The following is a 14,446-nucleotide window of genomic DNA, read 5'->3' on the forward strand; positions in this document are numbered from 1 at the left end:
GTCCCTAACAAAAGAAGCAAGCTGCCTTTAGACTGCATTTACTGCTCTTGATGACTCCAGTTGTGTGTAAATATTAGAAAACAGCAGGGTCCTACATTCCAAGAATCACTTGAGCAGTGCCACGAAGACAAGTGTCCTTACTGGTATTGTAGTCATACTCCCAAGCTCTCCCGCTGTTTCTAATCTGTGCGCACAGCCGTGAAAAAACTGGACTGACATTTACAGGCACAGCAGGGAGACACTTGAGTAGGGAATGTTAAAGACTCCAGTACCTCCGATTCAAAGTGGCCACCACACATGATAAATCTTCACAGGAGAGCTAGTCTGCACTTCAGCTGATGCCATAATGAGGGTATCTGTAATGAAGCAAAGAAGTAGAACATTTTTTTCCCTCAGCTCAACTTTTTAGCAGTCAGATATTTATTGTCGTCTCTTGCAGACCTGAATGTCTGCAGGGAGACTCTCATTCTGGGTAGGCGAAGGGTCTTTTCCCCTGGAACTGTGCTTTCTGGGGGGCCTCTTGCCCTCTCCTCTGTCCCCAGGCCCTGCCGGGGTCACACGGGAACGTTCCTCAGTGGAACAGCACTCACCCATCAGCTGTGAACAAAAATCAGGTTTCCCGGAATCTGCTATACCTGGGTTGTGAAGGAGGGTCAGTTGCTTTCCTGACTCGAGTTTGACAGACTTTACTCCTGGTTTTGTCCCAGTGAGCTGCCAGATTTGTATGCCATAATACCAGTAATGCAATTAGGTTTGCTACACATTGTCTGGTTGACTTCTCAGTTAAGAGTTTCTTTCCCTATGGGAATAAGACTAGACAGGCTGTCATTTGCTATTACTAATTCTGCTTAGCATTAGCACTGGAGCTTTTTTTGTAATTAGCTATCTTAGTTGGCTCTTAAATTTTAATAGCCAATTGAAGCTACGTTTTAGCCAAGTTCCATATCTAAATTGCATTCAGTCCATTAACAAAGTTGGTTAAAAGGCTATTAAAACAAAAGCCAATATATGGTGGTTCGCGCTCCCATCTTTGCAGCCGTAGCAATGCCAGCCTCCTGCGAGTTCTCTAAAGGAACTCAGCCTCCTCGAGCAAAGTTACACACAAGCTGGACTGAACTTCCAAGTGGCAAGAAACTCACGGCGACAAGATTTTTGTTACGCTAACATATTCAAAAATGTCACCGCTCACACCCGGTTCCTTTCTGTGAGGGTTCTTTTGGGGTTGGGCTTTACTTGGTTGGTGGCGACAGAGGGGGGAAGAAAGGGGCATTTCGTATTCCAACTTAAAATTGACGGTTTTTGAAAGTGAATAATTGAAATGATGTTTTTCTCCATTTCAGCTGATCAAAATTATTAGCAAAACCATCTGAGGCACCTTCTGGTAGAATTGTAGTCTTGCTGGGTTTAGTTTGTAAAACATTCTGCCAGACATTAAAAAAAAGAAAACTGTAGCCGAGCCAGCACATAGGCTCCGAGCGCCCATTGCCTAATTGAGAGTCGCCATTGTCGTTATTTGTAAAATCACAAGACCATTTCTAACACGAACTCCCCACCCCACCCCCCTGCAAATTAGTTTACCATGATCTTAGTTTCTGTGTGGAGTCCTCCTCCATCCAGATTGAGACAGTGGATCTGTTTTCCATGTTCAAAGAGACTTAATTTCAAAAATTCGTATAATTTGTGAAGCAGGCTGTCAAAAGAAATTAGTCTGGTATGGGGCGTGTTCAGTTGACATTTCATCTCTGAATCCTTGGAACCCAGGGAATGAAGATGTGGAGAGAAACCAGCAGGCAAATGAGTCTGTCACCTTGACCAAGCCCAGTGCTTCTGAAGCACTTGCCCACCCCCACCCTGCCCATTCAGCCCGTGGCCTGGTTTGAAACTAACAGGTAGTTTTTCTGCTCCAAAAATATGTGTTAAAAACAACAACTCCAATGACGGCTCTTTCTGTCTTCCCATTCAGAAGATACTGGGAATCGTAGTTTAAATTTCTAAAGCAATGAGTGGCTTTGCGTGCTTTTCATTTCCCATGTCTTGCCATTCTTGGCCTCCTCTGACTCCCTCCAGGCCGCCGTCGGGCTTTAGTCTTGATGATGATGTCTTCCTTCCCAAAGGCTGCCTGGCAGGTAGATTCTAGTGAAGCCCAACAGCTCCTTCTACTTAGGTTTCCATGTGAAAAGGTCTAGTAGCCCAGCTCACAATGAGACCTTTTGCCCTGGTTTCCTTCTCCAGCCTTGGGCTCCTTGGCTGAGACGCCATCACATGAAAGCGTGGCCTCAGTGACAAAGGTGAAGAGCTTCACTTGTCGTAGCAAAGGACGGGCCAGGAATGCCAGAGGCCCTCTGGTGGTTTTTGTTCTCTGCCAGAAGCTGATCGAACAGGGCAAGAGAGGCTGTTATATCCGGGTCTTAGATTATATGTTAAAGTTAAAATTAACATCCTGTTAAAAATGTGTATGTGACTATTGGCCTTTAATAAAAATGGAACTGGCTCTGAAGATCAGGTCATAAACTCTCTAAGAGGTCAGGGCCTGATGGCCTCTCCCAAGGAAGACTGAACGCAGGACCAGCCCTGAGGTGGCTTTTACAGGGACACCCTCCCCCTGACCCCCGGCTATTGATGGGTGAACTGTGAGAGCTTTAAGTGAATGTCTACGTGTGTTAGACCTCATCTACCCCATACAGCATTTTAAACTAATTGTTAGGAAATACCCATTTTTTTTTAATAGACAGAAGTACATGTACATGGCACATGATACAGAAATAGGGAGAAAAGCAAATAGAAATCTTAAATTGAAGATCTTGGGCCTCTAAGGGACCTGGATGGAGAATAATCCTGTTTTGTTCATTGCATTAAACACAGAATCTATTGCAGAAAAATTAAGACCCTTTCCTTCCCCCTAGTGTTACTTACCCTCCGTTCTAGGTTTAGATAGCTTTCCAAAGCCACAGTATCTCTGTGTCTGTGTGTGTCTGAGGGAAAGAGAAAGGCGAGGTTGGGGGAGATGGAAAGTTCTTAAATTTTTTGTGTTGCAGTTTATTGGTTTAAAGTTTGAGTCAAGGTATAGGACCAAATGCCAGGTTTAAGTGTAACTCCTTGTGATGCTAGGGGACGTACTATCTCATTATGTGGTCTGAGTTTCACATCATTATCTTTGAAGATCTCTCTTAATGACCCAGCCACAGAAGTGATTGGCTTTGCCTGTTCACGCTGGAGGCCAGTGGCTCTGGCTCTGGAGCCCAGCACAGACCTCGGGCATGGATTTGCAGAGCCACGGCTGTTCGCAGTCTTCCTGGTCCCCTTCTCCCCGACTCTGGGGCTTCCTCTGTGCATCCCCTGTGTGGGATCACCCGTTTCCTGGTCCAGCGTGTTCCTCTCTCTCAGTTTACTCCTCTTAGTTGGTGGAGCACATCCTCCATTAGTTGCTTGAGAAAAAAGATGTGTGGGAGGTAATTGTTTTGAAGTCTTCAGGTCTAAAAATGTCTTTGTTCACCCGTTGCTCTCGACTGCTAGTTTGACTCACATAGAATTACAGATTGGAAATCGTTTCCTTCGTTGTTAAGGCCTCACTCTGATGACTTCTGGGTCCTAGGATTGCTGCTGAACATACTTGTCTGTCCTCTCCTTCTGGAACTTCTGTTATTCAGATGTTGGGATTCCTGGGCTGATCCCAGCCCCTTCTCCTCACCCTGCCTGCCCTCCCCACCTGCTTTCTGTTGCTTTTGTCTTTTTTCCCTCTACTTCCTGGGAGATTGCTTCCGTTTTCTTCTGTTCTTCTGGTTTTTAAGATTTTTGCAGGAGCTCCCTGTTATCCTAATTTCTTTAAAATGTCATCTTGGTCTTAGTTTATGGATGCAGGATCTTCTGTCTCTAAGAACATTGATTATAGTATCTGGAGGCTGGAGGTTTTCTTGTCCCTACATAGTTTCTCTTTCTCTCAAGTTACATTCCCATTTCCCTGCCCTGTTTGTTTTGGTCTTTTTCATTTGAGACAGTTTTCTCAAATGTCTGGTTTCCTTGGCTGTTTATATATCAGCTACTAAAAAGGTGATTGGGGGTTCTGAGTCTGTGTGATGGGGAGGGGCTTAGAGCTGTCTTTTTTTTTTTTTCTTTAGCATGAGCTGTTTTTAGAAGAACCCTGTCTTGGGGCTTCTGGGTGGCTCAGTCAGTTATGTGCCTGCCTTTGGCTCGGGTCATGATCCTAGCACACTGGGATCGAGTGCCACTGTGTCGGGCTCCCTGTTCAGTGGCGAGCCTGCTTCTCCCTCTCCTCCCCACTTATGCTCTCTCTCGCTATCTCTGTCTCGGTCTCTCTCAAATATATAAATAAAATCTTAAAAAAAAAAAGAATAGAAGAACCCTGTCTCTTAACCTGGTACCTTCAGAAAGCCGAGCCAGAGATAAAGGCTTATGTGCAGATGGTTTATTATGAATGTGGCCCCAATGAAAAGTGAGGGACAGGAGATAGGAACAGGGATGCATCATCACATTGGCTGTGAACGAAGAATGACTGGTGCTCAAATCTTCAAGGACCTCCTAAATAACCCAGTTGATATGCATCTCACAGCCTTTCTTGGGGTGCTTTCTGAGTTGCACATGTGGAATGCCCACTGTTACTGGCAGATATTTCATGCAAATCCCAGAGAAGGAAATAAGCGGGGCTTTCAGGTTATACTTAAGAGGGGGGTGGAAGCCTGTGCAGAGTCCATCTCTGTGGCTTGGGCTGGAGTGAGGATTTGAAGCAGCGTTCAAGAGGTATCTACCCCTGCACTGTTGTGTAATTATCTTAGTCTTTCCTCTTGGACTGGTCCGTTTCCTTAGAGAAGAGTCTTCCTATCCCTTGCCCAGGAAGTTGAGTTCTTAAGAAAGCCCGGTTGTCTTACCTTAGGCTGCTGTAACAAAAATCCGATAGACTCGAGTGGCTTATAAACAACAGAAATCTACTTTGTCATAGTTCATCCAGCCCTCATTTCCTCCCAAAGGCCCCACCTCCTTATACCATCACACTGGGTGTTGTGAGATACATTTCCTTGGGTTAATTACAAGGTCCCATGAGATTTGTGTGCCAGATGGGGTTCAACATGATTTTGGGGGGACACATTCATCCTTAACACCCATCCAGTGTATCAATTTTTGCCTTGTAAATGGATTGTGCTGTTTGTGTCAAATTTAAAAACTCAGCTCTAGATAAGATTTTCTATTTTTCTTTTCTTTTTAAAACTTTCTGTTCTTCCTTCCTTCCTTCTTTCCTTCCTTCCTTCCTTGTATACTTACTTTGCTTGGATTTAGGAGGAATAAAATAGAGCAAGACTTAGCAAGGCAGAGAGTCCTGGAAAAAGTGCAGAAATATTGGCATTGTACTGTCAGAAAGAGTCGTAGCTGGCTGATGGAGCTCACCCAGAGGAGTCCTCACTGTCCTGCTGTGATTCTCAGTCCTTCTCTCCACATTTTAATTTTGTTTTGTATAAAGACATAAAAATCTGCTTATCATGTTTCCAGATGAAATGATTTACTAGGACTAGCAGTTTATACTTTGGATGATACCAAGCATCAAAAGAGTGCAGTCTTGTTGATTACTGATTAGTCTCCCTCAGCTGCCCATGTGCATCTTGTCTTGGTGTTTGTGGCCTCCGTACGAAGCATGGTGTCTGGCACGTGGTTGATGTGGGATAGGTATTTGTTGAATGTATTAATGAATGCTTGGAAGACCAGGAAAACTGGGAAGTGAAATAAATCTGCCAAACATTTGTATTAAGGGAAAAAAATACCAATTACCTAAGAACAGGATGAAGGAGACATGGCCCATTAGCAGATGGAGGGGACGGGCATGGGGCTTGGGTTGAGCACCATCTCCTGGGCTAGGTCAGCAGGAGGGGGATGGCCACAGGGAGGCTGCTCTATGACTCAGTGGTCTGCCACCCAGTAGGGCAGATAGTGGTGCCCCCACCTGCATGGACCTGGACAAGTCCAGAGGCTTCCAAGGGAGGGTGGGAAGGATAGAGAGGGGTTAAGGAACCATGTCCCATGAGGAAACACTGGAAAAAACCAGAACCCTTTAGTCTGGAGAAGAGGACAGAGGTGGTCACGGGAGTCTGGTGGAGAAGGTCCGTGTGTGCAAATATCTGATCTGTGAAAGAAGAATATGACTTCACTGAGTCACCAGAGGAGCAGAACGAGGCCTGAGGAAGCAGAAGTTAAAAGGAGCTGGCCCAGGGCAGACAGGGAATTGGTCCAAATAGGACCAGCAGCCCTCAATGCTTTCCGTAAAGCTTGCTACGCGTGATGTTGGGGGGATGTTTATTAGATCCTCCATCTTGATATAATATGTAGAAAAACTTACTAATATTAACTCACTTTCACTGAATGTTTCCTGTGTTCCGGGCACCATGCTCGGCGTGCGTGCATCATCCCGTGGAATCTTCCTAAAGTCCTTGTGAGGGTGCTGTGATTTCCCAGGAATTGGATGCTTAGGTCAGATGATGCCTGAAGTCACAGTTAGGACTCCTACAGTGGGATGTGAGGCGAATCTCGTCCAGAGCCACCATGTTTGGTACTGTCCCCTGTGGCCACAGTCTCTGTGAGTGGCCTGCTTCGCCATGCTCAGCCACTGCGCCCTGGCCTCGCACCCCTCAGGTATTTTCAACTCTACTGTGTCAGTGTGGGATAGGTCATCCTGCAGCAGCCAACAGTTCTAGAATCCCAGTGGCTTAAATCCAGTCACAGGGATTTGTCCTTTCCTGTGCTTTAGGACCCAGGCTGCACTGGAAAGGAGATCTGGAAATACTTGGTGACCAACAGAGGCTCTCACATAGGCCAATAGGAAGTTAAAAATAACAGTAAATTATAAACAATAAATTAATGGAGTCAGACCATGATCTAGAGGGCATGAATGTTCTGTAGCAAGACTTCCCATGTAGCCTATGCAAGGCCATCTTGTGGTTTTGTCGTTACACATGGACGGTGAGGACCATTTCCTTCAGCAGCCGCCTGGGGTGCAAGCCTTGGTGGCGAGAGCCTGGGCCATGATAGCACTGCTCCTGTCATCAGCGGAAGTGTGGAAATGTGTGTCTGCACCCATCTCCTGCCATTTGGCCCAGGAACACAGGAGGAATCCAAGCGTTCTTTGTCCACAGCCAAGGGCGAGTCGTGTGCTGCACACGGTTTCAGATTTCCCTCTGCCTCCTCCACCCCACCTTCTCAGGTACGGCATAGTCCTCTGCTCTTGTGTGGAAACGAAGGCACCAAATCCAGAAGTAAACTACCTTGTGGAAGGGCAGAGGTTCTCATCTTGACTCAGGTCCCCTCCATTCTCAGAAGGTCATGGAGGAGGTGCACCCAATGGCAGGAACCACTCTTAGGTCAGGAACTGAGGTCAGTAAGAGGACATTCCAGATGGCCCAAGCTGCATTCAATGTGTGTTGTTTGGGGGACTATTTCCTCTGTCTTTTCCCCACTGCTTAGCATTTCCTCCAAAACTTAGGATGTTTCAAAGCTGGGAAGTTCAATTTCAAGTCTTTAGAATATTGCATACTCCATCTCCTCTCGCCGATGGGCCTCCACCAGCCACTCTGTACAGGGACTCGGGTCGGCCAGGGAGACGGCTAAACGATGGTGCACACCTCCCATGACACAAAATAACACTGGCTGACACAGCTTTGAGTCGAAGCTCACAGATTTCTTTTACTCTTTTTGATTTCTGAAAGTCCCCTAAAATTCGGGTTGCCAGGTAAAACACAGGATGCCCAGCTATTTTGAGTTTCATTTAAACAACAAATAACTTCATAGTATAGATATGTCCCAAATACTGCCTGGGACATGCTTATCCTAAAAACATTATTTATTATTTATCTGCAATCCACATGTCACCGGGGGTCCTGTGTGTCTGCTTGCTACACTCCACCTGAAACACGAGTGCTGCTAATTTTTAAATACTAGGAGACAGCTCAGGAAAGCACGTTGCCTGAGCTACACAGAAGTAGTGTCTCCGATTGCATTCCCGACACCCGTGATTTGGGGATCGGTAAGGCCCACAACAGAATGCTGAAGACAAATGGCTTTCGTCTGCTTCCAAGAAGGCATGATTCTGCACCTTGGGTTACTGAAACCCTGATGACCCTCCACAAGGGGAGAACCGCAGTGGCAAACTCACTGCAAGGTGACAATCAGCCCTCACCCGAAGCCTGGATGGAGGTAGACGGGGCAGAGTGCATCTCCTTTGTGAAGCCAGAGTGTGACCCCAAACCCAAGGCAGACCCTTCCTGGTGCACCAGCCAGCAGCCTAACGGTGGGAAGCCCAACAGACTGGTTCTGAAGACCGTGGTTTAACTGAACTGTTTGTTAAAAGCCACTCTGAGAATTCTCGATGGTCTGGTGTTTCTGGCGGCATCAGTGAAGAGCTGTGTGAGTGAAAACCTTATGCGTGGGTTGCCTGCTGCTCTTTCTGCCCATGCTGTGTGCCGCTATGTGGACAACGGACTCTGGCTGTGTCATCTGCTCACCCGACACATTGTTGAGCTGCCAGGTTCTGGTGAGTGAGTAGGGAAACCTGCTCTCGTGGGAACGTGGTCCAGGAGCCCTCCGTTCATCTGCACAGAGACCGTCTCAGGCTGGGCACCAGCTTGGGGTCTTTTGTTCACTGGTCTCATCCATTCCTGGTGACAGCCCAAGACTTGTCCCCATTGCATAGATAAGGACTGTAGAGCTGAGATCTCCAGCTGTGCTGGGGCGAGATACCCTTTCCATGACCTCACCAACACCCGGAGCACCCATATAACATGGCCCTGACTCTCAGATGTAGGCCAAGCCTCTCACTTGAGATGCAGAAACTAAGGCTCAGTGAGATTAGGTGAAAACCCCCAAGTCCTGATGGTGGAGGCAGATCTGGTTTGAAGAGGGGCCCCGCCTAAGGTCAGCTAGTGCCTTCAATTGGGTCCCAAGAAACAGACCCTGAGGTGCAGAGGAGTCTTGAGTTCAGGAAGCTTACTGTGCTTTGGGATGGGCCATGAGGACAGCAGCATGCTGGTGAATGTTTCATAACAATTTCCTGGTGAGGAAGAGTCCTGACTTGCAGTTTGCCAATATCCATGGTGTCGGTTCTCAGACAGTGAACTCACTACCTACCTGCCCTGATGCCTGAGTTAGGAAGAGGGGCCCAGAATTGGCTCCTATAAGCTGGTGGCCACAGGCTCCAGCACACCCCTGCCTGTGGGGGAGTGAAGGAAACCAGTGGGGCAGAGGGGACGTTCAGCTGCCATGCAAGCACTGTGGAGGGAAGCTGGGGCTGTCCTGCAGGGCAGTCCCACACTCCGGTGAAGGCCTGAGCCTTGTATCCCCTTCTCCCACATGAGCCTGCTACTAGGTTCGGGCTGCCCAGGGTGCTCCAAGGGTCAACCAGGGTGCTCTTCCCTGATGGCCACAGCACTGCACCTGTAGCCCTCACAAGCTCCAAGGTGGGCTTCCGTCATGTCTGACTCTCTTCTTGCCCTTCGTTAGCAAGAAACACCTGGCTTCTGATTCACCCTTGTTTTTCCCCACATTTTCTGGCACCTGGATGGTGCTTGGCAAACACTGGATGATAGATGAGGGAACGTGTGATTGAGCGAACGTTTAGTAAATGTCTGCTGACTAGATCTCCCATTCAGCACAGCCTCCAGGCTCCTGGCTGGATTGTCACAGGCTGTTGTCTCCTGTGCAAAATCTCATTTCCCCACCAGGGACCATGAACCCCTTGCCCTGGACCTGCGCCCTCTGCTTCTCCTGCAATCCACAGAGCAGCTCCTCTCGCTAAAGCTCACTATCAGGAGAGATTGGGTGAGTGGGGGAACTAGTGGTTCTGGTTTTACATTTCACTTTGGAAAAAGATTGGGAAATTAAGTTAAAAAAAAAAAAAAAAAAAAAACAGTTCCAAGTTACCACAGGGTTATGGAATTCCAGTGAATGGAAAGGCCTGGAGGTTATTTGCATTGTCCGTTCCGTAGGTGGGTACTGCAGAGTAGCAGTGTTTTCTGGAAGGCCTCAAGAGGTCAAAGTCATCTGTTCTCCCACAGACATTTGGACTGTCTGGGATCTTGGGGACACCCTTGGTTCTGTGACTGGTAATTCCTGGAACGTAGACCACTCCGTCTCTGCTCTGTAGTCGTTCCTTTCTGACCGAATTTCTGCCTTTATTTCTGGAGTTTCTCACTCAGGCCCTTGCAATCACTATTGCTGATCTGATCCACCCTCTACCTGAATAAATGACCCAGAGCAATCCCACACGACCTCTAGTTCTGTGTGCGTGTGTGTGCCTGTGCATAGGCATATGGGGAGGTGGGCGTGCAGAGTCTAGCCCCGTTTAGAGGTTGACTTTGCGTCTACCATTTTCCCTGTGATGCTCAGTCACTTCCTATGTCTGGTAGATGCACATTTCACCAGGATGTCTCAGGCCCCCACTGACCTCACTCCTCATCCGTCTCTCTAGAAATCTCTTCTGCCCTGGCTTAGGTATTCTACTACTGGCTGTCTAAAAAAGTATAGATTTATGACACTGATTCACAAAAAGGAAGGAAGACTCCAGAAGGTGTTCTATTTATTGTGCAGAAAAACTAATTAGAAACAAAGGGCTTACCCATCCTGGTCTGTGCTAATGTAGTGCATTGAAGGAACAATGTGCGGGTCTTCCAGTGAGCTGCTGTGTCCAGCACTCTGTGTGTCTTTGCACCCAGAACCATCTCTGCTCCAAAAGCCCTTCCTCCTCCTTCCCCTTTAACTAATTCCTACTAATCCTTTGAGAGTCTGGTTCCACTTCCTCCAGGAAGCCTTCCCTGATCCCACCAACTTGGCTTAGATATCTCACCAGTTCGCCCTCTGTTAAATAGCTATTTTTATGATTAAATATCTATAGACTGTCTTTTTCTGAAAAGCTTATAGAAATATTGGACAAGAATTGTCTGCTGACTTAATCCTGAATGCCCAATGTCTAGAACATAAGGGACACCCAACACATCATTTTTTTTAGTGGGATAAATGAATTATGAAGTTTTTAAGGGAATCATAGTTTTATTGGTTCCAAAGGCATTTGGTCCTTGACTGATAACCCCTATTTGCAGAGTTTAGGGCACAGAGAGATTGGATACCAAGCAACATGGAAGGATATGATGGCAGACATGATACTCACCCATCTCTTATTTCAAAATCTGATTGAAATAGAAGTCAACAAAATTTAATTCATTCAAATAGCATACTATGTATGCTTCCAAACCTAATGGGTGAAGGTTACACCTTTTGAATTTTCATAATGAAATTCAAGGACAAAGAGTTAAAAAAAAAACAAACCCACAATGATTAGTCACCTTATTTAAGTATGAAAGGAATACAAAAGATTCTAATCTAAATGACGTTTTCACTCTATTTTTACAGAGATGGCTTTATATGTAATAACATGGTGGGTTGGGCACTAAAGAATTTTGCTATTTTCTCTGCAACTGGAGGAAGCTGAGGTCTGGTCTGCGCAGCTCCGAGGTGTGCTCCCCCTCATGCACAGCCCTGGGGGCTAGCTGCTCAGAGTAATATATGCTCTTCCATATATTCCCAGTAATTAGGCAATTTTTATGTACGAGGTGGTTTATAACACGCACACCTACATCATTCTGACCTTTCTTCCGTTTACCTGCAGCGTGTGGTATTTTGGGAAGTGAACTTTTCTTGGTGAGTGACGGTGTCACACTGCTCGCCAGCTCGCGGGGAAAGCAGGGCAGCCAGCTGCCCCGGTCGCCCTCAAGAGCAGGAACTGCACACCCCACCAAGGCACCTCCATCTGTAATCCCCAGCCCAGAAATGCCAGTCCTCCTCTCAGTTGCCCTGTGCGATCCCGGGGTTCTGTTTTCAATAGTTCACAGCATGTAATTCCGAGAGGCAAGGTGGGTGTGGTGGGACCAGTGTCCTCCTTGAGGTGATGGGTCCAGCCCCAGGCCTCCCATCGCAGCTCGCGGGAGGTGTCCTGTGAATGAAGGCAGCACCCGGTGCCCTGAAGGAGGGGAATCTTGTGACTAGCAGGCTGGTCTACGAAATGGGCTCTTGATTCCCATCATCTGTCTGGATTCAGAGTCATGCTCTCTTGAAATGGATTTTGCCAGCCTTTTTAATGGGAAATGCTTTGCTACCCTCCCTAACGTTGACTGCGCGCGAGGTGTGGCTTTTAATTAATCATCAGAAGTTTTGAAACAAACATTCCACGTTGTATCTTAATGAGTATGTTGTCTATCAAAACAAGCAGAGCCTTAAAAAAAAACGTATTTATTTGAGAGAGAGTGAGCAGGAGACAGAGAGAGAGCATGAGTCGGGGGAAGGAGAAGCAGACTCCCTGCTGAATAGGGAGTCCCTCCTGGGCCTTCATCCCCAGACCCGGGGATCAGGACCCAAAGGCAGATGCTTAACCGACAGAGCCACCCAGGCACCCCAGTGGAGCCTTCTATATTCCAAGTCTCGGGGTCCGTGGTGGGGTTGGGGACACGGTGCTACCCACGGGTACTGAGTGTCCTTGGCCTCTGGGCCCTGGGTCCCCTCCGCAGAGTAGCCCCACCCGAGTCCTGGAGCTGACTGGTCAGATGGAGGTTCCTCCCCCGACAGGGGTAAAGGGCAGCACACTGAGGGGCACCTCTTCTACAAAAGTGGGTTTCTTTGAACACGGTCAGTGCAGAGGCCACCACCAACCTTTGGGGCCAGATTTGATGTTTGGACGTGGTTCTGGAGGCAGATCTAGCAAATGAAACGGGCAGTTGAGCTGAGGAGTACAGCGCTGGAGAATCAAAAAACAATGTGTGGCCAGAGAAACGAGGCCATTGTATGATTTACAAATGGGTCCCGGTGGCAATTCCAAAATAAGAATCCAGATGAGGTTGGAGCAGTGACAGTCCCAATCAAATGAGTATGTGCCTTCCCCAGGGGACATCATAAAAGGTCCCATGCAGGCACAGAGGGGGATGTATTTGCCAAGTGCTTAGGTAGCCAACAGCCACAAAAATGATGGGTGTTGAGTCAAGGCCAGGGGCTTGTGGTCAGTCTCCACGCTGCCGTACCCTTGGCACATGGTCCCGGAGGACCCCCTCCTTCCCCGCAATAGGCACTGTTTGCTGCTCTAACCAGGGTGCCTTAAACCCCTCTTCACCGGGCCGACTCCTAGACATCCTTCAAGACTCAACTTGACTTTCCCTTCCTCACTCCCCACAGATTTACTCCCCTCTCTGCCTCATTTTGCACTTGTGTAAATCTCCATCATGTACACTTTCCCGGGGCATTATTACAATTCGTTTGCTTTTTGTCTCCCCGCACCCCCACCCTCACATCCCCACACGGTGGACATCTGCAGGCAGGTGCTGTCCTGTTCACATCTGTATTTCCAATGCTTGGCACGTAGTAGATGTGCAGTAGAATGCTTTGTGATTGACCGCTCCAACTTTGATGGACCCGTCGGCTCATTTATCATGTGTCCTAAAGTCACAGGATCTTGTGAAGTAAGAGGAAAGATGTGGGAATTCTGTGAACATGTGCATGGCCGCTGTATGCACACCTACGTGACACCATGATCTCTTTACACTGATGGTTGTGTGAATGCATCTCATGGGCTTGTGTTTCTTGAGCACTGATGTGTGGCAGGCACTGTTGGGGGTGCCCTCGATCTATAGAGCTGGTTCCTCTAATGAAATCCACCTCTAGATCTGACGTGCAGCTCAACCCTGCCAGAAATACTCCCATTTAAGTGCGATATGTAACAAGTAGTATTTGAAAGTCAATTACCAAAAGGATACCACTGCAGAATAAAAAAGAACTAACCATGGAAAATTAGAAAGCTATGCAGAACAGTCTTTAGTCTCAATTAGCCACATTTCCCCGTCTTCCAGCAGCTGAACTCAGAGTGTCATTTGAGCGGGAGCTTGGGCCTGGCAGCTCGCGGCACTCTGTTGCTTCTCATGTCCCCAATTATGCAATAATGGTAATCACTGATCGAGGGCTCAGTTGAGAAATGTCTGTTTCCCCATGTCTAGAGCTCAGTAATCATGGGGGAGGAGGGTGTCTGAGCAGAATTCGTTGATTTCAAATTATTGTTTGAGAAGGCAGCAAGTGAGATCAGGCTTTTACAGCCAGAATTGTGGGGGCTGAGGGGTGGAAATGTCACCCTCAGAAGGATGCCTCAGGCAGAGAGAGATCTGCCCACCCCGTGCAGAATGTCTGCTCTAAGCCTGGGCTCCATCCCCATCCTCAGGAGTTCAAGGACCATTTGAGATGGAATTTCTGGCATTAGCTCACTTTAGCACTCAAAATAACTGGTTTTTATCATGGAGGGCTGGAAGTAGGAATAAGAGATGGAACAAGCTGGTTTTCCATTTCTCAGCCCCAAGGAGGGCTTCCAGGCTTCCATCAAGCCTGGCCACCGGCAGAGGCTTTCTGAATTCTCTTTAGATGTCTTTGG

This window comes from Canis lupus, chromosome 8 (genome assembly GCF_003254725.2).
Source record: "Canis lupus dingo isolate Sandy chromosome 8, ASM325472v2, whole genome shotgun sequence".
Classification (NCBI taxonomy): Eukaryota; Metazoa; Chordata; class Mammalia; order Carnivora; family Canidae; genus Canis; species Canis lupus.